General features: G+C 44.0%; 1 protein-coding gene and 1 long non-coding RNA gene across 5 annotated transcripts in view; one reads left to right on the plus strand and one right to left on the minus strand.

Annotated features, from left to right (window-relative positions):
• The window catches only part of NFIC (nuclear factor I C), a 269,386-nt gene that overhangs the window by 53,383 nt on the left and 193,712 nt on the right, over positions 1-22,291 (minus strand). The window lies entirely within an intron of this gene.
• On the plus strand, positions 11,338-12,934 carry LOC141105456 (uncharacterized). The gene is made up of 2 exons (XR_012235596.1): positions 11,338-11,742; positions 12,275-12,934. It is a non-coding gene; the product is annotated as an uncharacterized lncRNA (long non-coding RNA).

Here is a 22,291-nt window from a genome sequence, read left to right on the forward strand (position 1 = left end):
TCGTCATTTTTTTCACCTTTTTCGTTTTCTTGTTACGTACACACGGTCGGATTTTCCGACGGAAAATGTGTGATAGGACCTTGTTGTCGGAAATTCCGACTGTGTGTAGGCTCCATCACACATTTTCCATCGGATTTTCCGACACACAAAGTTTGAGAGCAGGATATAAAATTTTCCGACAACAAAATCCGTTGTCGGAAATTCCGATCGTGTGTACACAAATCCGACGGACAAAGTGCCACACATGCTCAGAATAAATAAAGAGATGAAAGCTATTGGCCACTGCCCCGTTTATAGTCCCGACGTACGTGTTTTACGTCACCGCGTTTAGGACGATCGGATTTTCCGACAACTTTGTGTGACCGTGTGTATGCAAGACAAGTTTGAGCCAACATCTGTCAGAAAAAATCCTAGGATTTTGTTGTCGGAATGTCCGAAAAAAAGTCTGACCGTGTGTACGGGGCATAAGTCTCAAAATCGATGTCCTCTCTGATATGTCTATGTATTTTTTAGAATTAACATTTATTTGAGTATACTTCACTCTCTACCCCGATGAAGGTGTTTTATAAAGACTGGAAACGCGTCGGGTATCAGGGTACACTACCCATTGGAGAGTATTGATGTTCCTTTGTATACTATTATTTTCTTTGTGTTTTGTTTTTGTGTATTATGTATGTACTGTACAAACGCTATACGTCTTTTTACCCATTTGTATTGAATTATGCGATATTATTAAAGTCATTCATTTTTATATCTGAGTTGGTGGTCTTTCAAAGTCCCATTTAGGGGTTATTTCTTTTTGTTTAAGTGCATCAGGGATGGGACTACCATACTCTGTATCTGACATGGTAGAGGTCTCCTTCTCTTCTGTAGTCTCTGGGTAGCAAATACCTCATCCCCCGCTTTAGAGACTTCTACCATTTCAGTATTGTTCACGTTATCTTCTACTTAGAGACTCTCAGAGGACTACATTTGATGGGACTAGCAGGGTGTTTTAGCCTTTGACACATCAGAGTAATCTTTTCACTATGTTTAGAGGGAAAGAATTTGAAGCCCTGATGGGATAGTATAGGGAACATGGGTTAAAGAAAGCAAGAGGTTCAGAGATGAATTCCCTTTTTCTCCAACTAAAAGCTCTAGTGGAAAACAAGGTCTCCTTTTTTGGCAAATTGAGAATTTTGAGCACTATATCCAGGAGGATATTAATGATATGATTGAGAATTCAGATTTTTCCCAGACTGGACAACTTAGATACCATTTTTAAAAAACGATGGGAAAATAACCTTCAACAATGTACAAAAGTGATGATGCGGTTGTCGATTGAGGAGTATCAAAAAAGAACAAATATCCTCGAGAAAGAGATTGAAGGTGTATATACCAAATTAGAACCCTTTAAGGAGGTTTCCACCTTTGAGTAACAGGAAGAACGCATTAAGGGCCACATAGACCGAGTTGTGAAGGAATTAATTACCACTAAAGAGCAAAAGTTTTGGAGGGATAAAGTGGCGTTCAATGAGGGGAAAGCTTATTGCTGGCAACAGCGTAACCCCCAAGGGCGCCAACAGAAGAAAAATAATCCAAAATTATCAAACAAGAATCGGAACAACGATAGGGACTCTAACTCATCCTTAAATTCTCTCTCCTCTACAAGTTCACAAACTTACGGAAAAACGTCCAGGAAACAAAAATGGCGTTCACCCGAGGCAGCAAAGAACAACAAGAAACATATTACGGAAGCCACATCTTCACAACTTTCCTCCATGGTGATGGGTACTGAGCACACAGCAAGGGCAGGTAACTCACGTGGTGGCCCCTCTGGGCAGGGACGTTCAACCAGGGATCCCTCCTTGGCGTCTGCCAATGATGGATCCACGGACACATATTGACATGGAGTATCGGACCAGGTAGGAGGTGATGGGTTGAATATTATAAATCTGTCTGACTACAGGCTGTCTGATGATGAAACTGCCATATTAAGTAAGGGCCTCACCTTTTGTCCTTCCTCTAATATGGATACTTTCGAAACCATAAAAGACCTACACTTATTTGCACGCAAACTGATCCTTAAGAGTCTATATGCTAAACCTACACAGGAAAATGAACCATCCAAAAAAGAAATAAAAGCATTGGATGACCTGGTCTCCTTGTTGGAGGATCAGGAACAAAAAGATTTGATTGACAGCATAGACATAGAATCACTTTTAGCCGTGCATATCACCCCCACTGTAGGGGGCATTCAGGGGAAGTCCTCACTTAAGAAGAAATCTAATAAGTTTCCATCTCTGAACCTTAATTCAAATTTGAAGGCTTTTGTAGCAATGAGGACACAAGATATTCAAAATTTGAAAAGGGACCATTCACCAGATAATATATCTGACAATGAAAGAAAAGCATTGGATTCATTAAGCAGTCAACACCAACTAACAATAAAACCCTCTGATAAAGGATATTGTGATCATGAATAACTCCCAGTATTTGCCAATGTGTAACAAGATACTATCTAATAAAGAATGGTATCAACCAATATTGAAAATAACAATAGAGAAATTTGATAGGGAATTTTTCATATTGGTTTATCAGGCCTACCTTGACATTACCATCACCCAGCAAACGTGGGAGTTTATACATACAAGTCACTTGAGAATTCCAACATTTTGGGGCGCATGCGCAGGACCGAGGAAGATGGACGCTTAGTTTCCTCGCTCCGCACCGACGGAACATCTCTCCCCGGCTGATAAAGCACAGACCGCTCGCCGACACAGCTGGAACGGCTCTCCGGACAGTGGACGTTACCAGGATCCGGCGGGTATGCACTGCACACCCCGGAGTCGACAGCGATACCGCTCACACACGAAAACTTCCCCCACTCCAGGAAAGGAGAAAGGTAAGGGCAAGATGGCGCCTGAGCCTCCGGAGGCAGAAGACTCCACGCTGCACTCAGAGGACAGCCTGCATCAATTCCCTTCTGCCTCAGTCAGCCCCCTGGTCACAGACTCTGATGCCATGCTTAACAAATTCCGATCCATAGTGCGGGATGAAATCACTGCGGCATCCCCCAAGCTCTCTGCTGACCTAGTTAGAGGTCTTAAGGAGCTGGGTCACCGTACCAATCAATTGGAGCAGCGCATGGACCTGGCCACAACTGTGTTGGAGGGACATGAAGAGGAAGTAGACAAATTACACTCAGAACTTGAGAGTATGCAGGATAAGCTAGAAAACAGAGCCCGCAGGGATAACCTCCGCATTCACGGACTCCCTGAGAACATAACTGATTTGCAGGTAACTGCCACTGCTTTTTTTTAGGAGCTTGCACCTGATATCCCCCTTGAGCGCCTGGAATTTGATCGTATACATAGATCTTTGGCTCCTAAACCTACTGAAGGCCCTCCCAGGGACATTATCATCAAATTCCATTACTATCGCACTAAAGAGAGGCTCCTGCAAGCCGCAAGGGACCGTCATGACCTCTCGTTCCAGGGGAACAATCTCCAACTCTTTGCAGACCTCTCCCCAGTCACTATTGCCAAGAAAAGAAATTTAAAGCCTTATCTGCAAGTCCTGCAAACCCAAGGAATCCGTTACAGATGGGGTTCCCCTTTAAGCTCTCATTCTCTCATAATGGCTGCCAATTCCACGCTTCCTCCTTACCTGACCTGCGGCTGCATTTTCAAGAACTGCAGCTTGATCTCTCCCCTTCCCAGAAGGTGACGCCGCCTACATCTGCTCGTTCGAGATCTTCTCAACCATTACATAGACCTTCTCAGATGTCCCAACAAGGTTCTCAAGCCCTTCACTCCCTCCAAGCCCATCGCTTCCAAGATGTGCCCAACGGCTGACAGCTGACAAAAATTTGCCTGGGAAACCCTGGATATCCTTGCTGCCCAGCTCACTTTGGGCCTGATACTTCAATCAGTTTAATGTCTCTCACCGCCCACTGTGGGCCTTGATCTATATTACGTTGTTGATCCCATTCAGCTGTGGCCCAACCGACTTGGTACTTTAAGTATATACCTCTTATGTACCTCTCATATTTTCTCAGTTACTCTCTGCCCCCCATTCCCCCACATCCCTCCTCCCCGTTTTAGGTTATTATACTCACTGAGGGTCCTTTGCCCTGGGCTGCCCCAATTGTGAGATGGCAGCGCTGGGTCTTGGAAATCTGGATCTGTAACTATGTTAACTGTGTTAGCTGACCTTCCGAGTATCACGCCCACAACCCCCCCCTTTTATAATTTTTCTACTTACTTTTTAGTTTTTTTTTTTCTGATAGTGAATATTCACTACACATTTTTACTGATGAGAGTATTCTGATGTTTAAATGGGGGGCCCTCTTATGATGAATGGGATATCCTCATCTGTTTTTTTTTTAGAGGTCCCCGCCCACATGGTGGGCTATGGGTTGCGAAATTGATCATTTAGAGTTGAGGTTCGGTAACCCTGGGCTTTAGAAGCTAATGTTATAGTCAATTTTAAAGTGTTCCTCTGTGTGTTATGATTGTCTAAACCTGCTTTGATTATCAATACAGGATTACTTGCTGTCCGTTGGTTCCTGGCCCCGGCTTCCCCCACTTGTATGTGGGTGCCTGGGGCGACGGTAACCGGCCTCAGCGTAACTGTTATGTTTAGGCTATGAAGTTCTCTAATTTTTTCAGTTGTGTCTCTAAAAGTGTTTTTTTTTTTTTTACAATGTTATGTGCCTAATTTCCATTTATATACCACTGATGTTCTTACTAAAGAAAATGCCGAGTGGTTCCGTCGGACCACTGCTCCCCTAATGGTGCCGGAACTTGGTCTGGGCGACTGTCCTGACCAATCTCCGACCCCCCCCAGTGGGCCCTTTGTCCCACTACTGTACGCAACTATGTTGTATGGATATTTTTCACTCCAAATATCATCCTGTGTCTTCACGTTTTTCTATATGATTTCCTCCTTCTTTTTTCTTACATTCGACCCTATTCTCCTCTCTACTTTTCTTCCCTCTTCTGAGTCAGCGGGGCGTGGGCCCGAGAGGGCAAAATCAACCACCTCCTTACATTTAAAATGACACTAAATTGGCTATCCCTGAATGTTCAGGGCATGAACTCCCCTCAAAAAAGAGTGAAAATTTTTAAATATCTCAAGAAACAACAGATTGATATAACATGCCTGCAAGAGACGCATTTTTCAACTGCCTCTTGTCCTAAATTTTTTGATGCGCAATATCCTCAGGTATTCTTGGCCAATGCCCCGACTAAGCAAAAAGGGGTGCTCATTGCCTTCCGCAAGTCAGTTCCATTCAATTGCACTAAACAGATAGCGGACCCAGACGGTAGGTACTTATTATTGCAAGGTACTATCCAAGACACTGAAGTCACTATTATGACCTATTATGCTCCAAACTCTGCCCCTGGCATCCCATCAAAAGGGTACTCTCCTTCTCGCGGGAGACTCTAACTTGGCTTTGGACCCTTCTCTGGACAAATACCCTTCGGAATGTGCAGCCCCCTCTCCCGATGCCAAAAAATTTGTTAGATCTCTGCAAAACCAGGATCTGGTTGACCTCTGGAGAGAACTTCATCCCCTGGGTAGAGATTATACACACTACTCGCATCTCCATCATTCTCACTCTAGAATTGACCATGTGTTCATGCTGAGGAAACATCTCCCCCTTGTGGTTTCTACTTCCATCCCTGCTGCTCTGTGGTCAGATCATGACCCTGTTTTGGTGGTTTGTCGCTCCATTCTCGATAAACCTCAATGCTCGCCCTGGGTGATGAATGATTCACTTTTATCTCACCAAGGACTATTTCTGCATTAATGCAGGTTCGGTTTCATCTCCCGTAACTCTCTGGGGGCATACAAGGTGGTTCTTAGGGGACACATCATACAGCTGGCCTCAAAACGTAAAAGGGAACGCCGTCTAAAACAGCGGGAACTAGAGAACCGCCTAGAATTTCGAATGAGTTTAAACGATCTCCCACTTCTGCTAACCGTAAACTTTTGGATCAAGTCTGCTCAGAGTTGGACCTTTGTCTTACCGATAACACTGAGCGTGTCTTAAGCTGGTCTCGTCAGAAGTGGTACGCTAAGGCAAACAAACCAAACCAAATGTTGGGGAATAGACTCCGTACTTTCACTCCTAAGCCCATCCCTATTACATTGCGAACTTGACATAACGTACTCACGGGTAACCCAGTGAAGATTTTGGAGGAATTCCGTACCAAACTGTATTCGGCTCCCGAACGGCTGGGTAATCAGAGCGCCGACGACTTTCTTAATAATCTTTCACTTCCCACGCTGACTGAGCCCCATATGGCCCTTATGGACTGGGACATCCAGGTTTCGGAAGTCCTCCAATGCATTAAAGACCTGAAGGTAGGTAAAAGGCCGGGACCCGACGGCTACACAGCACTTTATTATAGGAAGTTAGCCGACATTATAGCTCCACATTTAACAGCTATGTACAATTCTGTCAAAGACGGCCAATATTTTACCTCAGATCTTCTGACTGCTAACATTCTGATGATACCCAAACCAGATCGTGACCACTCCTCCTGGGCTAATTTTAGACCCATTTCTCTTATTAACATAGACATGAAAATTTTGACAAAAATTCTGGCCAACCGTTTGAACTCTTTTCTTCCCCGCTTAATCAAAAAGGACCAATTTGGCTTTGTACCTCAGAGACAGGCCGGGGATGCAATCCGGCGAATACTGCAACTACAACATATAGCCCACAGCCGCTCGTTGGAAACTATGCTTTTGTCTCTGGATGTGAATAAGGCCTTTGACACTTTGTCATGGCCTTATCTAACGTCTGTACTTCGCCATTATGGATTTGGGGCCTCTTTTTTGCGGTGGGTGTGAGTCCTGTATGACTCCCCCCCGGCTAAAATTAAATATTACGGCTTCGAGTCACCCCTTTTCAACATAGGGAGGGGTACGCGCCAAGGGTGCCCACTCTCACCTCTTCTCTTTATTTTGGCTCTGGAGCCGTTGGTGGAGGCGGTTCGTTCCCATCCAGATATAAAAGGTATAGATGTAGCAGGTTCTCCCCATAAAATATCTCTATTCGCCAATGATATCTTGTTAACTTCAACTTCCCCCAGAATCTCTTTACCAAACGTACTATCTCTTCTAGATACTTTTGGCTCTTTTTCCGGTCTCCGTGTCAACTCCTCCAAATCTAAGGCTCCCTCCCCCAGTACTGAAGGACTTGAAAACAGCCTTCCCCTTTCAGTGGCATTCCTCGTTGCCTTACCTGGGAATTCGTCTTACCCCAACATATGCAGGATTATACCAGGCCAATTTTCCATCCTTATTCAAAAGATTGTCTGATACACTTTCCTCCTGGTCCCATTTACAATTGTCTTGGTTTGGCAGAATAACTGCAATCCGTATGTCCTATCTCCCGAAATTGCTATATTTTTTCCGGGTCTTACCTGTTCTAGTCCCTTCTCACATTTTACGAATACATCAGCGTAAGCTCTTGCAGTTTGTCTGGAGTTCCAAGCATCCTCGAATCAATAAGCAGATATTGTATGCTAGGCGGATCAATGGCGGCCTTTCGGTCCCTAACTTACAGGCCTATTATACAGCGGCAAACATAGCTCCGCTCTCCCATCTTCATGACTCATATCAAATGCTGCTGTGGGCCATGATTGATCTTGTTGATTCCGACCCCATACCTGTTTCTTCTATACCCTGGCTCCCTTCCAACCACCGCCCTGCTGTAATAGGACCATGCCTAGCCCACTCCTTTTGACTATGGGACTCGGTTAAATATTCTGTGGGACTGATCTCCCCTCACCTCCCACTTCTGCGACTTCTCCATTGTCCATTGTTTCCCCCAGATTGTGAAAATCCGGCACAATTCTCATGGTGGACCACGAACGGGTTTATGGATATCCACTCCCTGTTCACTCCTACTAGGATAATGTCATTTGATGCATTACGCTCTTCGCATGATATCCCCCTGCGTGAACACTATAGCTACCTACAACTTAGGCATTTCCTCCAACATCTTATTAAATCCCACCCTACCCCATATATTCTGACCCCTTTTGAGAGTATATGTAGAGCCAGACCCCACTCTCCGGGCCTGATATCTCTGATCTATTCTTCTATAATCTCTGCAAGAAAACCCCCGATTAGACCCTATCACCTTCAATGGGAAAAAGAATTGGGAAGGCAGCTTGACCCAGAGGAATGGCAGGCTATGACTATAGCCATTTCTAAATCCTCACAAAATGTCCTTATCATGGAGAATGCCTATAAAGTGCTATATAGGTGGTATTACACGCCAGCTAGACTGGCCCGCTTTATACCAACTTACTCTCCGCTCTGTTTTTGGGGATGTTCACAGGAAGGCTCCATGGCACATATTTGGTGGTCATGCCTGAGGGCATGCAGGTTATGGGTCAGGGTCTATGCTTTAATTCGGAATTTATTTCATGTTAATCTTAAAAGGGACCCCTTTGAGGCTCTTCTAGCCAAACCTATTGCCGAATTGTTACGACCGGAAAGGTAATTGGCACAACATATTTTTACTGCAACTAAGCTGACAATCGCTAAGGCCTGGAAGACCCCTATGCTTAGTTTTGAGGCGGTTAAGAATCGTATGAATGATGTCATGGTGAATGAGAAATTAACAGCTATTTTGTTAGACACGCATGACAAGTTTCTTAGAATTTGGCGACCATGGATTATGTATACTCAACCCTCCTGGTTCGACAGTACGCTCCTTTCGATTTAAAGCTCCTCTGGCTCGCACCCCGTTGACTCTCTCTCTCTTTTCCTCTCTTTTCTTACTCCTCTTTTCCTTTCCAGATTCCTTCTTCTCATATTGGTTGCTTCCTTCCTTCCAGTTCATAAGGCTTTATGTACTGATTGCAAATACCTGTCAGGCAGACAGGGATAGTCCTGATAGGATTGGTTATGCTTGATAACTTTATATTTTCAATATTTCCTTTTGGTTCCCTCCTGAATCAGTTTGCTTTTTGAGTTACATCCACATGAACAGGGAGACTTTTGATCGATACTCCTATATGGCTATGCTGGGTTCTATATGAGGTCACTTTTGCTTACAGACGCCTCGTGCTCCCCGGGATGTCTTGGGTTGCTCATCCCGTGGGGCGTTGAGGATAGCGCCAGCATATCCCTAATGCTTAAGTCCCTTTCTTCACACTTTCTATATGTACTTTATTTTTATTTTTCCTATTTGTTCCTTGTTTATTGCATTATGTAAACATATATATGTTGTCTTGATAAGTTGGCAGACATGCTAATAACATTTTTGCGAAAGAGAATTCCAACATTTTACAGCCTCCCGAATGTCCATAAAGACCTGCACAACCCCCCGGGTAGACCCATTGTATCCGGGAGAGGCAGCATCACTGAAAACCTTAGCAAATACATTGATGAACAACTACGTCCGTTAGTTACTAATTTACCCTCCTGCATTAGGGACACGTCCCAGTTACTACAAAATCTTGAAGACTTATGTGTCCCAGCGGATTTGATCCTGGTTACAGTGGACGTGGAGGCACTTTATTGCTCCATCCCACACAAGAAGGGAGTTGAAGTCATAGGGCGTTTTATTTCTCAATCACATAAGGATGATAAGCCATTGCACCAATTTATTTTGCGTGCGTTGGATTTCATCCTGCTGCACAACGCATTTGCATTTCATGGCTCCCATTTCCTCCAGATACAGGGGGTGGCGATGGGGACTTGCTGTGCCCCATCCTACGCCAACCTGTATCTGGGGGAATGGGAGAACACCTTCCTGTCCACTGACGCCCCCTTTATAAATCAGATACCAGTCTGGTACAGATTCATAGATGATATCTTCTTTGTGTGGAACGGGTCACTCGATGACCTCAACGGATGTATGCTGGCTATGGGTGTGAACGATTTCAACCTTAAATTCACCATGACATGTGATGTCAAACAAATCACATTTCTTGATATTACCATTGTTAAAAATCCAGATGGTCATCTGTCCAGCATATTATATTGGAAAGAAACAGCCGGAAACACCATTTTACACGTGACCAGTTTCCACCCAGCACCACTCATCGAGTCCATTCCCTATACACAGTATCTTCGCATTCGTAGGAATTGCTCTGAGGAGAACATGTTTCTCACTGAGGCCAAAAAATTACAAACCAGACTGCTCAAACGGGGATATTACCCAACATGCCTTAAAAAAACCTTTAGAAGGGCAAAAGAAGAAAACAGATACAGCTTACTTTTTGACAACTCCAAGAAAAGCACCAATACTACCCTACAACAGACACAAACAAGGGTCATCACCACCCCTACAGTAAGCAACATCAAGCCCTTAGAAAAATCCTACAGAAACATTGGCACATCCTCCAGATCGATCCACTATTAGATCAATTTATATCGAGGGACCCACTAATTACGTTCAAACGCACAATGTCCTTAAAGGATAAATTGGTGACCAGCGAATACACTGGTGAATTTAGGGGAGACCCTTGTAAACGCCTGGGCACTTTCACGTGTGGAGGTTGCTCGAAGTGCCAATTTATGAACATCGATAAGCATGTCATACTACCCAATGGACTAAGATTTAAACCTTCCCACTTTGCAAACTGCCGCACACGTGGGGTAGTCTACTTGTTGACATGCCCGTGCGGCTGTTTCTATGTGGGGAAAATGAAACTGGAACTGCATATAAGGATGGGTAGACATATACAGAGCACGCGCACCTGTGACCCTGACCTACTGTTGGGCAGACATACCTGTGACACATAGTGGTATTTTCCCAAAAATCAGGTTTCTGGTACTAGACCGGGTACATACCAGTAACAGGGGGGGCGACTGGGACAAAACTTTGCTGCAAAGGGAGGTGGATAGTGTCATTACAAGCCACCTCACCACCTGGCCTCAATGACTGCATCAGTTACCAACACTTTCTGGAAGGCTACACATCTGGTACATGGGAGGGCTTGGGATAAACTATATGTGCAAATGCATTCTCTAGCACAACAACGTGGGCCCATGAGATGCTCCCTTTCCCTCTGGTTCATTTTTCCACCGTTTTTGTTTTGTTTTTTTTTCCCCCCCTTTCTCCATGCATGTGGCATGCAGAATCTATGCATACTTTTACCCAACCCTTGTTGTTTTGTTCTGATATCCTATAATGATTTATTTTTTGAATCACATATACATTCGTTATTTATTTTTTATTCATTTTTTGTTCTCATGTTTTTGGGAGTTCAGGCTCTACCCAAGTTTACGGACTACGATACACTATACACACCATATTCACCAAGTGTGTACTTTAACGTGTGTATTCGTACTTTGAGTGATTTCATGGGAGATTTTTTTGTTTGCTGTACTGTTTTACATCCACGAGATGGCGCCAGATACCAGGACAGTTTTTTGCTTTTTTCATGTTTCTTGTTTTTCTTCTCATTAGCTGTGTTTCCGCCCTCATACATCAGTGGCCGCTTTTTTGTTATGTAACCCAGTAGTTTGCTGCTTGTTATAAGCACACTGGGATGGGGGTGGCGTTTTATTACACGAGGGGACGGACCAGTGATTTCATTTTGAGTCCCACCCTGTTTCCAGCTGGCTCACGCTGACACTCACATCGCACAGGCGCACTAGGACACACCCCATGGCGCAGGCGCCGGTGTTCGGCGCCAGTATGTAAACGAGAGGGGATAGTAGGGCAGATGCAGGCACTGACACAGAGACACCACGCTTCACTCAGGATCTCGTCTTCCACAGGTAGGTCTTTTGGTACATGCTCCTTAGTGGCACAGGGGTCCTTCCAATAGGTTTACCTCTGGCAATGATTGGCTATATGTTATATTATAGGACACATGAGACTAGGGACTCACGGATCCTATTCCCTTATTGAGTAACTACATTTGAAGCTTTAGTGATATCCCGTCCCGGTGATACCATATATGCTGCTACCGGTAAATATATTAGCACTATCTACGGTTCTCTGCACTTGCATGTCCTGTCTCAGCCCTTCCACCGGGAAGTTTATCCGCCTTGCACAGGGCCGTTAGTGTTGGGGCACAATAAGGGTTTTCCTTCTCCTCCTTCGGCCCCCCCACCCCCCCTTTCAGCTCTGATGGTTATTTATTTACTCTTCTGTTCAGGACTATTGCCTTTTACCTCTTCTGTGGCCCCCCCGGGGGGATATAGGTTCACAGATGTTGGGGTAACAGGGCGACCTGTTTCTTGGTCTCACAACTCTTTATACCCCCACCCCCTTTTGTATTTTAATTTTTATTTTATTTTTTACCAGTCCACAGGTGGAGTCTGATCGCTGCCAAGCACACTTACTGCCATACATACTTTGGAAACGCATTATATTTTATGCATCCAGCTATCCTGGTCTGGCGTCCGCCTTTGTGGTTACTGAAACAGCTGCCTCCTGTTTTGAACATGGAATCATTCAAATTGGTAGGTGGGGTCGGAAACTACCAATTATCATAATTTTTTCTCACATTACATTTTCTTTATTTTTTATTTTTCTATGTTTATTTTCATTTTTCTTCCTTCACTTTTATTTGTCATTTTTTTCACCTTTTTCGTTTTCTTGTTACGGTATGCATTTTTTTCTGTGGTTATATGCATATTTTGTTGTGTTAAAACATACAAATACAGCCTAAGTCTCAAAATCGATGTCCTCTCTGATATGTCTCTTTGTATTTTTAACATTTTTTAATTAACATTTTTTTGAGTATACTTCACTCTCTACCCCTGATGAAGGTGTTTTATAAAGACTGGAAACGCGTCGGGTATCAGGGTACACTACCCATTGGAGAGTATTGATGTTCCTTTGTATACTATGATTTTTTTTGTGTTTTGTTTTTGTGTATTATGTATGTACTATACAGACGCTATATGTCTTTTTTCCAATTTGTATTGAATTATGCGGTATTATTAAAGTCATTCATTTTTATATCAGAGTTGGTGGTCTTTCAAAGTCTCATTTAGGGGGTATTTCTTTTTGTTTCACTGTATAGCAAGGGCATTATTCATCTTAAGTCATTTCTGCGCAGTTTGTTTTTACCTACAAAAATATGTTTTTTACTTATATGTGACATATGCAAACTGTTAATGTACTTTGACACATGATATGCGTACTTAGTCTAATTGTTCTGTATAATGATATACCAATAAATATATTTGGGGAGGAAAAAAGGATCTAATGCATCTCTAATCTATTAAAATGTCAAAAAATCTAATTTTTAATACCCAGAGAAAATTGAAACTTACGTGGAGAAGCTGGGCAACTGCTGTAAAAAAGTTGTACAAGCAAAAACTCAGTGACGTGTTGTTGGGAGTTATAGAGTATAAGCAAGCAGACTTGATCCCAAAAGACAGTGGTCCAAATTTTTAACCACCTGTCCCGAAGTCTCTAACAATAGACATGATCATATGCTCAGTGACAGTGTTGCTAAGGTATTTTAAATGTTTACAGCCAGAGATAGTACTGACTGCAGAAAGGTAGAATTGCAATCAGATGAGAGAATGCCCATAAATGGTCGTAAGTTAGTATATTTAAATTAGCTTCTGGCAGTCACATTTACCAAATAGTTTAATAAATTCAAGAGTTTTTTAACCACTTGCTTACTGGGCACTTCAACCCCCCTCCTGCCCAGACCAATTTTGAGCTTTCAGCACTGTCGCACTTTGAATGACAATTGCGCGGTCATACAACACTGTACCCAAATGAAATTTTTATCATTTTTTTCCCACAAATAGAGCTTTCTTTTTGTGGTATTTGATCACATCTGGGATTTTTATTTTTTGCTAAACAAACAAAAAAAGATGGACATTTTTGAAAAAAAAAAATCATGTTTAATAGTTTGTTATAAAATTTTGCAAACAGGTAATTTTTCTCCTTCATTGATATGCGCTGATGAGGCAGCACTGGTGGGCACTGATAGGCTGCACTGATGGGCACGGATAGGCACAGATAAGGCGGCACTGATGGGCACAGTTAAGGCGGCACTGATAGGCACAGTTAAGGCGGCACTGATGGGGACAGATAAGGCGGCACTGATGGGGACAGATAAGGCGGCACTGATGGCCACGGATGGGTGGCACGGATGGGTGGCACAGATGGGTGGCACAGATGGGTGGCACGGATGGGTGGCACGGATGGGTGGCACGGATGGGTGGCACGAATGGGTGGCACGGATGGGTGGCACGGATGGGTGGCACGGATGGGTGGCACGGATAGGTACCACGGATGGGGGGGCACTGATGGGTGGCACTGATGGGCACTTATGGGCACTGGTAGGTGACACTGATGGGCACTGATAGGTTGCACTGATGTGGGTGCTGATGGGTGGCACTGATGTGGGTGCTGATGGGTGGCACTGATGGGTGGTACTGATGGGTGGCACTGTGGGCACTGATGGGTGGCACTGTGGGCACTGATGGGTAGCACTGTGGGCACTGATGGGTAGCACTGTGGGCACTGATGGGTGGCGCTGATTGTTGGCACTGTGGGCACTGATGGGTGACGCTGGTGGGCACTGGTAGGCAGCACTGCTGCCTATTGCCTTGTGTTAGAAGATCGCCGTGATCGGGACTGATGTCCCGATCACGGCCGCCGGTGATCGGGTTTTTTTTTTCCTCCTCGCGCTGTCAGCGCGAGGAGGAAAAATAGCCGATTACCGGCTCTGTTTACATCACATGATCAGCTGTCATTGGCTGACAGCTGATCATGTGGTAAGAGGTCGGGACCAACCCCTTACTCTGATCTGTGATCAGGCGAGTCTCATAGACTCGCTGATCACCGAGCGCGCCGCGCGCGCCCTGCAGGGGGCGCGCAGGCCGCTCATGCACGGGACGACGTCAATAGACGTCGTCCCGGCAATTTAGATCCGCGCTGTTGCCGTCATTTGGCAATGGCCCGGATCTGAAGCTGTTAAAGAGTAGCTAAACATAATTATTTAACACTGCAATTTGCCCTGGCTGTCTTCTGAGTGTACCAAACAACAAAGGTTTTGCCTTACAGTGTGCAACAAATGTTCCCTTTGATATCCACAAAACTCTCTCTGCTCCTCCAGAAATTAGTTTTACTTTTATACTAGGGCCTGATTTTCCTAACAAAAATAAACAAAAATGCAGCACTCAATGGGATCAGTAGTAAAGAACTATTGCTGATGGTATCATCAATAAAGTTAATTTATTGGATGCATGCTGAGATTTGAAATTAAAAACAACTGTCAATGAAAAAATGAGATGATAAAATTATTAGACTTCATAAGCACAACTCATTATCATGGTTGAAGTAATCCGAAAATCAGTATATATGATACTACCATGACTTTCAGATGACAAGGGGTTAATGTCAGCAAGTGTTCTTTACTACTGGTCCCATTGAGCGCTGCATTTTTGTTTATTTTTGTTGTCTACTTTTCTTCCAGAAGTTTTCAGCTGCACTGGTGTCCAGCTATTCCTTGCATAATTGTTATGACATGACAAAAGTTTCTAATGACTGCCAGCGCTTCAGAACTCTTTTTTGTTTTCATCCTGATTTTCCTAACTTTAGTAAAAAGTCCTGTCAACTCCTGCCTGGGGTCCAGTGCTGTCTTCCCACAGCAGGTTCTTTTTACCGATACGGGTCGCTGGTACCAACATCTTGGATATGGGAGCCAGCTGTGGTTTCCTGAAGAACCACAGCTGACTTCCCACTGAACATGTGTGAGCTCGCGCAGTGGTTTGTTAATGGTCCTGCAGCCTCCTGGAACATGTCACATGTTCCAGGAAAGGAGCGGGCAGGACAAGGGACCAAAACATTGCCTAGATCAGGTAAGCAGAAGTAGGAGCGGGTACTGATTAAAATTGGTACTTGCTCTCCCTCTTCTCTCAAAAAAACCTGTAACTCAGTTACAGGCTGAGGGGGACAGAGCAAACCAGCGGGACTTCACTTTCGCTTTAAGGAGAATAAAAACAAACAGAAATTTAACCTAATATGTCTAATTATTTTATATGCCCACAATTCTCTCCTAGGTTCCTTATAGCATTTCCCACAACTTCCTTTAGGTGGAGGTAGAGGCCCAAAAGTCAACATTCACAAGCTTCAAACTGTATAGCGAAGTACTTACATTCAATTATATTAAGTGAAAATTATTACAATGTCAATAAATAAAACGACCAGTTGACTTTAACAGTAGTGTGTGCATATATATATACATACACACATACAGTATATATATATATATATATATATATATATATATATATTTGCACCGCATTATTCTAATTTAACAAGCAGGAGTGAAATTCCTCTGCTGGCTCAGTGCAATGAGACCAACCACAATCTGAAAAAAGACATTAAGTGAAAAGAAGGGAGGGGAGCTATGAGGAAAAGGAGGGTTGATTGAGGGGAGGGGTTGTCAGGACCAGGCAGGGTCATCTTAGGACAACCTAACTATAATAGGGTAAACATGTGACTGAGCAGGGAGGAAACCTACATAGAAGTCCCCATTACTGCCACAGACAAACTCTCTGCTGCTGTCACACTTAAACTTTCCTGCCATTGATTTTCCACAACCTCCTTTGTTGTGTTAAAGCAGAACACTGAAAGCTAGGAAACAATTCTTTACCCACAAAAACGTTTACCTCCAAGCAACCTACATATTCCAATATTAAACAAATTCAGCAAATGGCAAAGTGCTGCAATGGTGTGCTGAAAATGCAAATCTTAAGATCTGTCTTTAGTTTGCACAGAAAAAACTGAGCTTGTCCTGGTAAGAAGTTCACACTGCATTGCAGATAAATGTTGCACTTTGTACAGGAGTCCCAGGAAAATGAGGTTTATCTACCCTGGGTCTTAAAGAAATCCACTTGTCTGTACCTTGTTCAGACTATATGAAATTCTGTTGCATCTGGTAGGATAGCTACTGTAGTTTTTTTTTTTTTTTAATCTGATTATTGAAAGCTTCTATATACAAGTTTCTTCTTTTGTTAACAAACAGAGCAAAAAGTGATTCCATCTTTAATAGAAAGTGTCACAAAAAATAATACAATGAACTGTGCACAGACATGCAGTTGCGTTCTACACAAATAATATAGCAGTAGTGGCAAGCCATTACCTACATCTAATTGCCGGTTCACACAGGGGCGGCACGACTTGCAGGTCACCTCACCGAGGCGACCTGCACACGACTGCCACGGCGACTTGCAAAACGACTTCTGTATAGAAGTCTATGCAAGTCGCCCCAAGTCGCCCCCAAAGTAGTACAGGAACCTTTTTCTAAGTCGGAGCGACTTGCGTCGCTCCGATTAGAACGGTTCCATTGTACAGAACGAGAGGCGACTTGTCAGGTGGCTAGGTCGCCTGACAAGCCGCCCCTGTGTGAACCGGCACTAGGGTATTATACCCCATTGATCATATTAAATTAAAGACAAAGGAGTTTTAATATATTTTACACATTTTTAAGCTGGGCATACATGGGCTGAACAAAATAAACCAGTCGACTGCCCCATTCATACTGGGTCCACATTGGTGGACAGATCTCTCCTGTTAGTATACCTTGCACCCACAGCTGTCATAATCCCCTACTCATCTGATTGGATGAAGGTGCTGTTAAGCCAAACATTTTTTGCTCAGCTCCTTCAATTTTCAGTTGTTGGGCAGGAGGGTGCCGTCACAGCCACAAAAAATGAATTCCACTTATGGCCATGTTAAGAGTACCACCATCTAGAGCCAGGTTTTTGCTTTTTTTTCTCCCCCGGGTAACTAACTTGTGCCCCCCCACCTTCCAACACACAAAGCACTACAACTAATTTACCAAGACTTACAATATTAGAACAATTGCACAATTATGCTCATACCTACAAAAGTTGAGTCAAAACCACATTAAGGCACTAACAACCTGTGACATGAATGCAGAGAAAACATAAGTACTGTATTGACACAACCAGAAATCAATGCAGAGAAACAATCATTACTAAGCATTTCATTTTTTTTACAAGCCAATAATAATTGTTCAAAAATTAGTTAATCCTAACTTTAAAAAACAAATTAAAGTATGTCTATGGTGAAAACGCAAAATCACATATTCATTTCCACATTGTATTTCAAGTATTTCTAGCCTACTTTGTTTATAAACGTAGATCCCCATGCATTTACTTCCTTCTATAACACTCATTCACTATGCACCGTGAGCAGGCACTGCTGTGTCACACATTTCTCAGAGCCTGCCTTCTAAACTACAGAGGTGCCGAGAGGAGAAGTTTCTATTTTTAGGCAGCAAGGTACCATTGAATATGTAGTCCTTAGAAAATTAACGTAAACAGCAGAGGAGAGGGGAAGCTGCAAAGCATGCAGGGAGCACAGGAAATTGTAGAAAGAGATGGCCAGCAGACAGAGGGCACTCACAACATGAAATCATTTTAAAGTAAGTTTATATTGGATTGACCTATACAACTATTGTTTGTAATACTATTATGCCCTGTACACACGATCAGACATTGATCGGACATTCCGACAACAAAATCCATGGATTTTTTCCGACAGATGTTGGCTCAAACTTGTTTTGCATACACACGGTCGCACAAAGTTGTCGGAAAATCCGATCGTTCTGAACGTGGTGACATAAAACATGTACGTCGGGACTATAAACAGGGCAGTAGGTGGATGTACCCATACAACCCCCCCATGGCTCATGCGCAGCTCCTAGGGTGCACAGCTGCGCACCTTCACAGCAGTCACCGATTGGGGTACAGGGCCAATTGACCCTGTACCATGTGATTGCTATGGCCAATCACAGCGATCACACTTGTAAACAAATGCCGCAAGATGTCTTTAAAATGTTTTCTCACACAGTAATCGGCTGTGAGGTGAAACAGACTGCTCACTGCAGTGATTGGGACAGTAATAAACACTCAGAATGTAAAGAAAAAAAAGACCATCAACCCCTGAGCAGTGCTGTTTCACTATGGTGACATTGTACTGCTCTGTTTGGTTATCAGAAACACTGGACCTGTGGGGGGATGAGGGGGGGTCCATGTTTGGATCATTTCTCAGAGAGTATTTGAAAGGCAGTAAGGAGGCACTGTATCTCCTCCTCACTGCCTGCTTTAACCCTTTGGACCCCACACAAATGGTCCTATTCACTATTCAGGTCACGATACGTGGGTGATATGCCTTCTGAAAGTGACAGGGGGTGCATCGCTGCACAGCAACACATCGCAGCTCTGGAATGTGTACACCTCTGGTGGCCACTGCCTCTGCAGCTAAAGGGGGTAGGGGCTGGAGGGGTGGTAAAACCTTGGCTCAAGCACAAGGTTTAATCACCCCCCCACCTCATCCCATATGTCTGAATGAGCTCTAATAGTGCAGCCAGTCATAATGTCTCCAAATAGCACCACATCAGTCATAGTGAGGCCAGACCAGTGTGGCTAGAAACTGTGTTCCTGATCATCACCACTCCATTCCCAGTGTCACCAGACAAATGTAAGTTAGCAAAAGTGTTCCTGATCACCACCACACCAGTCCCAGCTTTACCAGACCAGTGTAAGCCAGTAGGAGTGTTCCTGATTGCTGCCACAGTAGTCCTCAGTGTAACCAGACTAGTATAATCTGGCAACGGTGTCCCTGGTCGTCACCATGCCAGACCACTGTAAGCCATCAACAGTGTTCCTGATTGCTAGCAACACCAGTGCCAGTGTCACCAGACCAGTGTAAGCCAGAAACAGTGTTCCTGATAGCCACCACTCAAGTTCAAGTGCCACTAGACTAGTGTAAGCCAGCAACAGTATTCCTGGTCACCAAAATACCAGAACCAATGTATGCCAGCAACAGTGTTCCTAACCACGTTACACAAGCCCCAGTGTCACTAGTCCAGTATAACTTAGCAACAGTGTTCATAATTGCTGCCACACCAGTCCTAGTGTCACTAGACCAGTGCAAGCCAGCAGCAGTGTTCTTGCCACACCAGTCCCATTTTCACCAGACTAGTGTCATCCAGCAACAGTGTTCCTGATTGCCGCAACATCAGTGCCAGTGTTACCCGCCCAGTGAAGCCATCAACATTGTTCCTGATCGCCACCACACCAGTTTCAGTGTCGCCAGACCAGTGTATGCCATCAACAGCATTCCTAACCACTAGCCACACCAGTGCCAGTTTCACCAGACCAGTGTAAGCCAGCAACAGTGTTCTTAATCACTGCCCCACTATTCCCAGTATCACCAGACCAATGTAAAAGCCAGAAACAGTGTTCCTGATTGCTGCCACACCAGTCCCCATGTATGCCACTGACAGTGTTCTTAATTACCGCTACTCAAGTCACAGTGTCACTAGACCAGTGTACGCCAGCAACAGTGTTCCTGATTGCTGCCACAGCAGTTCTAGTGTTGCCAGACCAGTGTAAGCCAGCAACAGTGTTCCTGATCACCGCCATACCATTCCCAGTGTCACCAGACCAGTGCAGTCAGCAACATTGTTCTTTATCTCTAGCTATAATGGACCCAGTGTCACAAGATTCTTGTCATCCAGCAACAGTGTTCCTGATTGCTGCCACACCAGTGCCAGTGTTACCAGACAAGTGCAGCCCATCAACAGCATTCCTGATTGCTAGCCATACCAGTGTCAGTACCACTAGAGCCAGTGCAACCATCAACAGTGTCCCTGATTGCTACCACATAAGTACAGTGTCACCATAGCCAGTGTAGCCAGCAACAGTGCTGCTCACTAGCGCCACACCATTTTAGTGTTGAATCTGCCTGCCGCCGGTGCTGACCATGGCCTGTTTTTTTTTTTACCAAAATTCTCTGTCTGTTGCTTGAACTGACCCATCTGCATGTCCCACTGACTACATTCTGGCAAGTCCCAACCATCCCCTGTGAACAACTGCACCACTGGAACCACAGAAACTCTTTTGTTCTTCCTTTCTTCAGCCTCCTGTACTTCCTGGCCAGTGAACATGGCATTCCTTGGGGCGACCACGTACTTGTAGGCTAGACTTGCTTGGCTTATAGGAACTGGGACTGCTACAGGTGATGATGCTAAATTCAGCTATATTCCCTGACCACTTATACTGAGGTGACCGTTACAATACACTGTAAATAATAATAATATATACTGTGAAAATGAAAATACAGTCCAGTGACTATGAACTAGTGTGAACGTGAATGCACCACTATGGTGAGCTAATTAAAACAAGTGTCCATAGATGTAAAGGACTCAGGATCCACTCTTGAGGTGGCACTTGTGAAAATGGAAACAGTTGACTGGCTGTTGAATCACCAGGGATAGTGTGCCCTCCACCAAAGAAATGGGATATGTACTCTTACCGGAATGAGTGCACTCGCATGCCAGCGGCAGTGAGTCAATCACGCTTGTGTTGGCCGCAACCTGGGAATCCAACGTTGCACAGGGCTTGGAAGGAACTGGAACTCAGTTGGAGATCGATCCAATCGTGGATGATGGATAACAAAATGCTCTCACCAGGACCAGCATAAAAATGATGAAAAATAGAAAGGCTCCATATGGTGCAGGTCAGAACGAGGGATTTAGTGTAAAAACGTACAAACATCGATTCATAGATGTGTACAGCGATGTGATCACAAAGTTAAAAAGCAATGTGGGGAGCAATAAATGCAAGACCGAGGCGTTTCGTCCCAATGGACTTCAACTGGGGCATATCTTGGCTCCCCCACATTGCCCATATTTATAAGTGTGACGAAAATATAAGCGTAGGATAGTTTTGCCTTAACAAGATGTGGTGTGATCTGTAGAAGTAGTGTAATTGTAGATGTAGTTTAATTCTGGGTTATTAGAAATATAGTATTCTATGTCAGTCATGCACATATGTTCTTTCATTAGCATTTGAAAAGGACAGAGATAGTTTTTTTTCTAGGATCGAAGTGACACCTAGATGCCAATAAAAGTTCCCCATTAGAGTAAACATAGATTGCCACCTTCCTGAGGCTCAAAGAAAACAGCTAGTCATCTTGGCCACACGGATCTGCAGGGGGCATTCACAAGGCTCCGGACAGTCTGTAAGCTTTGATTAATATCAAGAGATCTAAGGAACCATTTTTATCTCTCATAAAAGCTAAAATATTAACGGCAAAGAGATGAAAATAATTCCTTTTGATCGTACACCTGATGGGTTACGTGTACATGTAACTCTGTATGTTTAGCAGGTGTGGAATCCTAGAGAACGACACAAAACCGTTATATGGCGCCTGATTGCACCAGGCAGGCGGTGATTGGTACTGTTGCGATCGGACTGATGCGCTGGTATCGGAAATCCTATCCATGACCCAGCAATCAGCGCCAATTTGGGC

This window comes from Aquarana catesbeiana, linkage group LG01 (assembly GCF_042186555.1).
Source record: "Aquarana catesbeiana isolate 2022-GZ linkage group LG01, ASM4218655v1, whole genome shotgun sequence".
NCBI lineage: Eukaryota > Metazoa > Chordata > Amphibia > Anura > Ranidae > Aquarana > Aquarana catesbeiana.